This window comes from Phlebotomus papatasi, chromosome 2, assembly GCF_024763615.1.
Source record: "Phlebotomus papatasi isolate M1 chromosome 2, Ppap_2.1, whole genome shotgun sequence".
In the NCBI taxonomy this organism is placed as follows: Eukaryota; Metazoa; Arthropoda; class Insecta; order Diptera; family Psychodidae; genus Phlebotomus; species Phlebotomus papatasi.
The window spans coordinates 96,007,282-96,017,949 of NC_077223.1; the positions used below are offsets into that span (position 1 = coordinate 96,007,282).

The following is a 10,668-nucleotide window of genomic DNA, read 5'->3' on the forward strand; positions in this document are numbered from 1 at the left end:
ATCGATTTATGATGTGCATTTGGATTTTGGAATGCAATTCAGGATTTATACGTCAAAATGTCAGGAATTTAACAAGTATTTTAAACGATACGGTGCAATTTTAATTTACAATTCTATATTCGAGAATTGATTTTAATCGAGTTTGAATGGATAAAAATTCATACAACATTTGAGAATTTATTGCTTTGGTGATTTTTGGTGAGTTGCAGAATGTTGATTTAGCATTTCACAATTATGATAATTTCTACAGAGAACGAAATACAGATCACAAAACTAGGTTGATTGTGACTTTTCTGTAATATATTGCTGCATATGACATGGGAGAAAGGTATTTCCCACACTTAAAGAAAAAAAAATGAAAGAACAAGTGACAAATTAATGGATTAATCAAAGAATTTATACCAAAGGTTAAAATGTAGGTTGATTGACCAAAAAAATTCAATGAGTGTTCGGTATTTTGTTTTTAATTATAAAGATAGTATGAGTCAAGTTTTATACTCGTTTATAGTAATTTCTCAATAATTAAAAATGACATAATCAGCTATTTTTATGATTTAATTCGTTTAGACTTCATTTGATATACGAATTAAAAATTTTAGCACATGTCTTTTCTAAACTAACTCTTGACAGATACTCTGATTTCCTGCTTGAAATACAGATAAGGAAGAATAATTCTGATAAATGATAAAGTATCACAATAAGTCTATATGTAGTATTTTAGTTTTTAAAAATACAAATAAATAAAATAATAAATAAATATGTACTAAAACGATTTTAAATTTATTTATTAATGAAAACTTCAAATTACATGGTTAAAAAAGTCCGGAAGTCAGAGTTTGAAATAAAAATTTCTTGCAGCTGTTGAATCATATTGAGAATATCCTTAAGAATACAATAAGTATAGAGAAAAAAGGAAAAACAATTTTTTTGACCTTGTCGCAAATGTAGGAAAAAGTAGAAGAAAAAACTGATAGAAAAAATCTTCATGAAAGAGAATTTAAAAGTATTTTATTAGAAGTTCTTTGCCAAAAAATATCAAAAATGTCTGACAATATTGCTTTTCACAATCAAAAAGGAATTGCTTTGACAACATCATTGGTAATCAAAGTAAAGGCTTATAAACATTCTGAGATTTTTTTTTATCGAAACCACATGGGTTCGTGTATCGTGTTCAAATGCATCGAAATGCTCCAGTTTGATGATAATAATTTTTCACAACGGTGTACACTGAGAGAAATCCGAAAAAGTTAAAATAACATTCTGGAAATGCTAATTTAACCCTGCAATATTGATCCAAAATCGGTGTAAATATTACCCATTTTAGGTGTATTAGGGGTTAAAGTTACCCTTTTCCATGTTAATTTTACCCTAAAAAAGGTGTAAAATTAACATTAAAAAATGTTAATATATTTTTACACCTAAAAAGTGTTAAAATTCTGAGGAAAAAGAGTTAATCGCATCCTCTTTTTTTTTCTGAGTGTAGAGGACAAAACCGATTATAGAATAGCTACCGGTTGTAAATAATTAAAACGATTAAAACCATAATTTAGGTTAATTCGGTTACAACATCCATGAGAAACAATCCTAGTTATGAGTAAGAATTTTGTACTATCGGTGTTGTGATCTCTCAACCAGTAAATCAACTTGTCGACTCTTAACTCCTCACGAACGGCAACGTTCTTAACTCGATTCTGACGAGTCATTCCCTTAACCGTCCACCAGGAGTTTTCTCACCTCCGCAGCTTGTATAGGGTAAAGTGATATAATTTGGAATTAATGTTACAATTTGGACAATTCGTTGGTACAAGTTGGACATGGCTTTTTTCTTGATAAATACAGTACAAAATTTGTTTTTAAGCACAAGGAACCAAATTATAAAACTAAAGCATTATAAATATATACAAATAAAAATGAAGTACTAAATTTATCAAGACAAATTGTCCAAATTGTACCACTGTCCAACTTGTACCACTTTACCCTAGTTTGTACTTACGATCTTGTACTTTTACGGTCATTACGGTCATTACACTAATCTCATGATCATGTATGCTATTGACCATATATTGACTATATATCCTATTCTGAATAGGAATGAACACAGCTTTCAAAACCGATAATTTAGGAGAACAAGTAAGTTCGGCCTTCTTCAGCATGCTTCTGTCAATCTCCTTCATTACTGAAGAAGCGTGGCCGATCCGCAACGAGAGTTCTGCGTCCATTCTACAATCATTCGTGAATAAGTCTCTGAGATACTTTAACTTTTCCATCTGTTTGAATGGGACTCCACTAACATGTAGAGTGCATTGATGAAAGTGTTTCGGGTTCGAATCCCCTTTCAGTCACCGGGAATTTTTCTGGCGTTAAAGGTGTTCAGATTGCATTGACTAACTTCGTGTCTAGAAATTGCTTTGCGGGAATGCCTAGTTTCTATATGGAATGTTGTGCCGGCATTATACAAATTTTTAGGTTATGCTGTTAGCGAACGCAAATTTTTGGAGCTATCACATTTTTAATTCCGGCCCTGTAGTTACTGGTTAAAAACTAGTAATTAATTACGGCTAACAGTTTAGTCATTTTAAACAACATATCAGTAACTTAGCCTAATTTAACGAATCAAAAATCAATCGATGTGCAAGGTAAGGCTTTCATACTTCGCACAGACTATGGCTATTAAAATATATTGCCATATACTGGCTTCAGACTTAGGGCTTAGCCATATGGATTAATTGCTCCAATTTCTTATCAATCACAATTTTTTGGAAAAATTTAATTTAGGATTGGATTATTAAAGATAAGTGACCTAAAATATAAATAACGAGCAATATAAATAACGAACTATTCAGGTTTTTGAGACCTTTGGTAACTAGGTTAAACCTCTAGTCTGAAGACCGCCATAGATAAGGTCAGATTCATAAAAGAAATATGGAAGAATATAAAACTTTTGAAGGTAGAGTGTATACGAAACCTGTAAGCCTTCCCCTAAATTTATTTCCATAAATTTTCTCTAAAATTCTGATTGACCATTTTTGCGTTTTCTTAAGAATACAGCGATTACTTCAGTTGGGTATTTTAAGTGGTGTCGTATTTCATCGGTTAGTGTCGGTTTAATCGATAGTCAACAGAATTTTAATTTTCCCAATGTTAATTGGTGCAATACTTTCCTCTTTCTCAATTCATGGCTGGCGAATGCAACCTGTGAAAGAATTTTCCACTGTTTTCACTCTGGAAATTAATCATTAGCAATAAGACGGTAGTGGCCAGAGAAAACTCTTGCATCTTTATTAACTTGTACTTGTAAGACATTGCGATGAATAAATTAAATATCTATCTATCTAATTGCAAGCGTATGGTTCATTCCACAATTGTTAACCCAGCTGACGGCCGAGCTTACCAATCCTAATCAGACGTTAGGAACAGTTTTCTAATATGAAGTTTAAAAGTGGGTAATACCTTCAGTTTCCTATTTTATCTCTAAAACTGGTAATAGTATTTAGATGAACTCTCTCAGGGCTAACACAGAGTTGTAGGTAATAAAACTCAAGCATGGTTAAAAATGTAAGGTTATTTTTTTACAAACAAGTGGGATTACAACAAATCAGTGAGAGCGAAAGAAATGGACTGAAATGACAGGCCAAGACTTTCTTTCTTCAATTAAATATTTTATAACTAATAGCTTCATTATAGATTTTATGGGAATAACATTACTATATACATAGTGTAAAGTTCTGATCAGTGATATCTTCACTTTATAGTACTAATAACCTTTGAATAAAATTAATTTTTTCTGTGTTCAATCACCAATATTTACCGTTGTGATAGAAATTATTATTCATTTACTTGACTAATCAATTATATATTTTTCACTAAAATGTTTCATGACGGGAAATACATTGACTTTTTGTTCTTCAAATTTATAATCTTCAATTTATTTTAATATTATGTTTTTTTTTTTTTAAATTTCCAGTGGAACTCGTAGCATTCCAATACTAACTATAGTTAACATTTGCAAATAATTTAGTATTAGTAATAAATAAAAGGAAATAATAATTATTATTGCATTTTTTAAAAAGTCTTTGGAATATTCCATCCATACTGAGTACTAAGCCAACAACTAAAGAGATCAAGAACCTCACCACAAATTGGCAATAATAATTTCACATTTAATTATGAAAAAGAAATTAGTGGCAGAATATTTTCCACGCAGATTAATTCCCACTCTTGCTCAAACTGATTACCTGTCCAGAGAGTTTCACTGTGGCAAAAAAACACTGGCACTTGATAAAATAAAAATTTTATGTGAAAATACCAAGCAGAATAAGAAAAAAATGTCTATAATGGCTCTCTTTTGCAAAAGGTGTATGAGAGCAATTCATCTATTTTTGCAATTTTAATATTCAATTGGAAATTAATCGGAAAAGTGTGTCGCCTAAGATTGTTTCTTCTTAGTTAATTGTCTCTGTCGGATAATGTGCGTTTCAAAATAAATCACTTGATCACCAATTAAAGTCTTGCGCACGATGCACTGCAAAAAGAGACTGAAGACTGGAACTAAAAGGTTGATTCAAGTGAAGGAGACTCGATCATTTCCCTCGAGGGTAACTTTCTTGCTTCGCCTGGTCTCTGGCTTTTTTAAACAGCCCGCACCAGAACACTCGGGAGACGCTTTTGGCCAGCTCTCACAAATCGATCACCACGTTCAATCTCGTTTTGTAATTTTTAGTATTATACTAATCTTTTATCTCTGTGCGTTTCGGTCTTTTAATTTCACCTCAATTTTTCCCATCTCAATAGCAAATTTCCTTCCCTTCAACAGCCAATTTGTGCACTGACAGACAGAGATTAGTTACACTGACAAAATTCATCGCTAATCCTCTGTTGATTTCTCTACGCAGAATTTCAAATAAGTACGAAATTTAAAAAAAAAAAAAAACAAAATACAAAATGATTTTATGATTGTCACTTATACTTAGGAATCCTAATTTGAACATTTTGTAATTAAAATCAAACGTATATGGATCAAAAGTCGGTCTTATCCGGCAAATTCAATTACGACATGGTAGGGGAAAGTGCCCATGCTTTGCACGGTCCCAAGCTTAACAATGACTAAATTTTTCTTATGATTCTGAATAAATACGACACCGCAATATATTTTAAAAACAAGACGCTTTCCCCTAGTTTTTAAAATATAGAAGAGATGAGCCACATTTACTTAAAAACCTTCGAAAAATTTAGTCATTGTAAAGCTTGGGACCGTGTAAAGCATGGGCACTTTCCCCTACATGTCAAAAATAAGAAACATTTTTATAACTTTCCTCAATTCTTCCGGTACCTCAGAAAAAATATTCTTCTTTCAATCGAAAGCTTTGGAGAAAAACCTGATCCTTTTAATTTGAAAGAGGAATATTTTTCTGGAGAACACAGGAAGAATTTAGAAGACCATAAAGTTTCCGTCAGGCTCCAGAAGAAGGAGTATTTTCATAACAATAATTTATATGAAGGAAACAAATGCCAGAATTGTTATAATCAATGTTTTCCAGTAAGGGAAGATTTTGCAGCTTCGTAATGTTCCAGTTGAGTAAAACTCATATATATATATATATATATATAATATATACATAATATATACATAATATATACATAATATATACATAATATATACATCATATATTTAAATTTAAATGAATATATTTGAACGTTTTTGATTGAGCTTATGCATTTGAATCGTGAATTATAAGATACATCAATCAAATTTTTTAATTGAAACATTGATAGAAAAAATTTGTTTTCATGAGGTAAGAAATCTTGTTAAAACTGTAATATTTAATGTTATCCAAACCACTTAGTATTTAATTATAAGATTTTTTATATTTCTATAGTTTGTAATTTTTTTCTTCTGTATTACAAGGTACTAAACAATATTGTAAGTATAATTTTTGTTAGATAGCTTTAGTTCTAGCAGCTTCGATGTTATTATTCATATGATTATTTTTTTTAATTTTTCATTTATTTTGTGAAAACCAGAAAAATAGGCTTCAGTGTGGCCAGAAAATGCAAAAAACCAAAAAAGCCTGAAAGCCAAAAATTCTGAATTGATCTAAGATAAAGTGCCCTCGAGTCGACCGGCTCTTCGACTCGACCGGTGATCAATATTTGAATGTTTGATGGTGAATTTCTATAAAATTTGTATTTGTTTATGAAAAATTGACCTATTAATGTTAGATCATACGCCAAATATTAGTACAAATATAAATAAATTGAATAAATAACTCTATATCGGTCGAATTGAGAAACCGGTCGACTTGACGGCACTTTACTTTACTATTGCGATTGCATTCACGCTTTCAGAACCTAAAGGGTAATTTTTTACATTTTTGGAAATTATTTCACTAATTGTCCTCTTTGTGATTTCGGCCCTTTCAGAATTTTAACCATTTGGAATTTGGGCTATCACCGGATAAATTCTGTTGACACTTTTCTTAACTTTTAATAGTCGTTCCATAATTAGGATTGCCAGTGTTGATACTTCATTAAAATATTGCAGTGATCCTTAATTGCTATTAATGTTTTCTTCTTTATTTATTGACATTTGATTAACATTGACATAATTTCATTTACATAATTACGTTAAAAATAATAACATAATTACGTGATAATTATGCGTACATCTCTCAGGAAAATTAAAAGAAATTCACATTATTCGAAGGCATGAACGTCCGTTAATGATTATGACACATTATTTTACAAACTCACCAAGGTATTTTTAATATTACCAAGTTTAACCCTTTAAGGACGAGTGGTACACCGGTGTCCCAAAAACAAAAACAAATTTTTGACTATAGAAAGTTATTTTGTTCTCTAAATAGTCAGAAATTTCTTTTCGCTTTTGGGACACCGGTGTCCCGACCGTTCTTAAAGGGTTAAAAATTCCTCGTAACCAGTTCTTTTAATTACAAAAAAAATCAAAAATAGACATTTCCATTTCGGTTTAGCTTGGGAAATTGGCTGCCTGTAAATTTTAGAAATTTGTTGCCTTTTTTGTTGCTAATAAAGGCTTAAACACTTTAAATTGAAGATTTTTATCGTAAAATGCGAAAGAGGTTTAAAAAGACTAATTTAATGGCTTAAATCTTAAAGATTTATCGCAGAATTAATGGGTTACATCTTCACTAACAAAATTAGGTTTTATATACGCATTTTACAAAATTTCATGAAGTGTTAAGTTAAAAGGATTTCTTACATCTATTGAACACTAACGAGAAATTGTAAAAACTGTATTTATGATCTTCTAGTTTATTTTTTGAGAGAAATATTTTTAATTTTATAAATACGTGTCTTGTATGCAAATTGTCGTACTTGATTTATTTATAGAAAATGTTTTTTTTGGCCATTTATTTATCAAAATTCACACAAATAATTCTAGTAATGCTTTTTCTTTAAACATAAATATTTAAAGATCGGCATAATGATTATGCTAATAGAAACGGTGATTTAACTATTCCTCATAGGAAATTATTTTGAACTTGGACTGTAATTAACTAAGTAAGTTCAAAATCAAAATTGATGGACAACATTTGAAATTATAGATGTCAGAGATCAAGACAAAAATTACTCCCCAATCTTCACAATCAATAGAATTTTTACCAAGTCATTAATCATTTTTACCTTAAAGATTTGTTGCCACAAATTCAAAACCATGTCTTTTTGATCCAATCATGGAAACAAAAAAATTTCTCTCAGTGTGATCCCAAAATGCTTTACAATGCCGAAGACAAGAGCAACAAGAGCACTGCATAAGAAGTGATTTTTGAAGGAACCAAAAACGCTTTAATGATGGACAAAAGATTTAGCATTACAATGTAATTCAATTGATTAGCATCTGAAGCAAAAATTTTTGCACAACAAAAGTTCTCCCCATTTCCGAATATCATCGTGTCTACGGGCATTTCTTTTCACAGACACTCAACACTCCTGACCAATTATCTATTTTTACTTTCATTGCTACAAACATCGCGCACTTGCCATTAGTTTCGCGTGTTGTGCTAGTGCGAAAGGTGGTGAGAGCCAATGGACTTGAAAGATCTATGGGAAAAAAATGCTGCAAGTTTCCAAAGATAAACACTCTGGAGACTTTAGGAAAAGAAAAAATATGTATATCGTGAGACCACCGTGTCCGATGAGATAAAAAAGTAAAAGTAATAATCTTAGGCAATGTTCCTCCCCCTTTAATTCCCGTGTCAATGCTGGGGCTAAATATCAAGACATTTACCTCAGATGGAGATTCTTCAGCTTTTGTCTCAACACCGCAAAACCCAATCAGCAATTGCGAATCGACAGAAGGCACAAACACTGTATATAGCCAGAAACCTTCGGCAGATGACAAAAAAGCCACAGTTTTGTTCAATTAAATCTCCAATGCACAAGTCAATTGGACCTCTTTCTCCTTAAGCACAAACCGTTTTTTGAATTAAAAAAAAAAAATCTGGCACACTCGCAATTTTCACCAAAAGGTCGCACAGGAGTCACCGTGACGTTACCACAACGTCCTTCAACACTTCCACTTCACCAGAACCAAACCAAACGTCCAGAATCACCCTCGAAGAGCACACACTTTAGCCCTAGGCAGTACGGTTAGACCCAGACTCGCGAGACGTCTCGCAGCAATACGTTTACTCACGGAGGCGATTGAATAGCAACTGAAAAACTGAAACTCGCCAGCTGCCGACGAACCTGCCTCGCATTTCGCCGAATGTCTCTGGTCTTCTTGAATGGGATTTCGCGGTGGCAAATGCGCTCTCCGATGCGTTCACGGTGTCTCCGGGGAAGACGCGAACGGGAGTCATATGAGCGAGGGAGGGAGATTCTCATCTCGCAGCTCAAATGCTCAAGAAAATTCCCCGAGGGGCAGACAACTCTCGAGACTTTCTGCATTTTCTCAAATACACTCCCAAATATGCCTCCAAAACTTTAGTACCACATACAACGGAGCAAATGAGCTGAGATAAAACTGAAAGTAGCAATTTACAATTCAAATCTTTAAATCAGTAACCTCCCGTGATAGCTATTAATTCCTCAGAGTGAAGCCGATAGATAAGCTAATTCCTCTACCGGTGAAGTGATAAGATATCCAAGCGGTAGTTGCTGTTAATGTGCCTTAATTAGAGGTTTGACGTTAAGGCTTGAGCAAGTGTTCAGGTTATAATTAAAGGGTTGATTTCTATAATTATTGCACACTGTTTAGATTTCAATATTAGCATTATTAGACTTTCCAATATGGTTTGACCTAAGTAACAAAAAGTTTTGTATCATTAACAGCATATAGGGAAAAGTGCCCATGCTTTGTAGGGTTCTAAGCTGCATAATGACTAAATTTTTCCTATAATTCTGAATAAATGTAACTCCGCAATATATTTTAAAAACAGAACAGTTTTCCCTAGTTTTAAAATATAGGGTAAATTAAGCTAATTCAAAACCTGCTCCAAATGGAAATTTTTCGCTACTCCAAATGGAAACGTCATTGTTTTCACGATAAATACTGCACTAAATTATTATATTTATATATTTTCTATACCACAGTTTCATTATTTAGTTAATTTTGCGCCAAATAAAGCGAAAATCTATTCATATTAACAAATTTTAATTTGTCAATTTCTCAGAAACATTAAAAGTGTACCTTTTCATCATCGAATTTTTTATCGATCGACCTTGTTTTCCAATGAAAAACACAATGAGTTGACTGTTTTTATTCGTTTTGTTTAATATTTATATCATATTTTTGGGTAATTTTGGTTAAATTAAGTGCCGATCCTTATTGTTAACGGTACGTGAAGTTTTCAAATTAAATAATTACCTATTTCCTGAACAAAAAGGGTTTTTCTGAAGTGTCTGCAAATGCTTCAATAGGAAACCCCGGAAATATGATTTTTTGGAGAGATTTTCCTATTGTTTTAGATGGGAAAGGAGAAAAGACCAGGAATAAGAACAAATCCTGCACTCAAGAGCCGCTCAACAAGGTTTTGGAAGCCTTTTGTCGCGGTCTCACTTACACTGTTTGTTTCCAATTAGAAACTTTCCCTTGTCTCCATTTAGATTAATTTGTTTCCAATAGAAGTATTTTACACTCGCGTATTTTTCTTGTATTTAAGAAGTTTTCAAATTATATTTAAGGAATTTTCACTAAACATTAACATTCTAGAAGAGTCGAGGAACAAATTTACGTAATTCTCTTCAGAAAAAATATGAACTTAGTGTGTTGAATCTTCTGTCAAAGTAAAAGCGTCTGGAAATGGTTTTGAATTAGGACATTTACCCTAGGTGCGATGAGTTACGTTTTTAGAAAAACATAGAAAAAATTTAGTCATTATAAAGCTTGGGACCATGCACTGCATGGGTACTTTCTCCTACTGCTCATTTATTGTGACATCAGCGTTTTATCACTGGTATTCATACAGTCAAAGTTTAGTTCTTCAAAAGTATCTTGGCTGAAGGCGCTGTAAATTGTTCTCTATTTTTATAGAATGTCGTTGACGTTCGACGTGATTGATGTTATCACGTGATAAATTCACAATTTCAGAATCCATACCATGGACAAACTTATTTTGACATTTATTCGGTTTCAAACTGTTCTTATTCACCCCTGCTTTAAGGCAATTATATCAAGTAAGAACAATG

General features: G+C 32.2%; 1 protein-coding gene across 1 annotated transcript in view; it reads right to left on the reverse strand.

Moving 5' to 3' along the window:
• LOC129802538 (uncharacterized) overlaps positions 1 to 8,785 on the reverse strand; it is a 133,463-nt gene extending 124,678 nt beyond the window's left edge. Inside the window, exon 1 of the mRNA XM_055848445.1 lies at positions 8,267 to 8,785. The gene's annotated coding sequence lies outside the window, so the exon portion shown is untranslated. The remainder of the gene's footprint in view (positions 1 to 8,266) is intronic.
• Between the last annotated feature and the right edge of the window lie 1,883 nt (positions 8,786 to 10,668).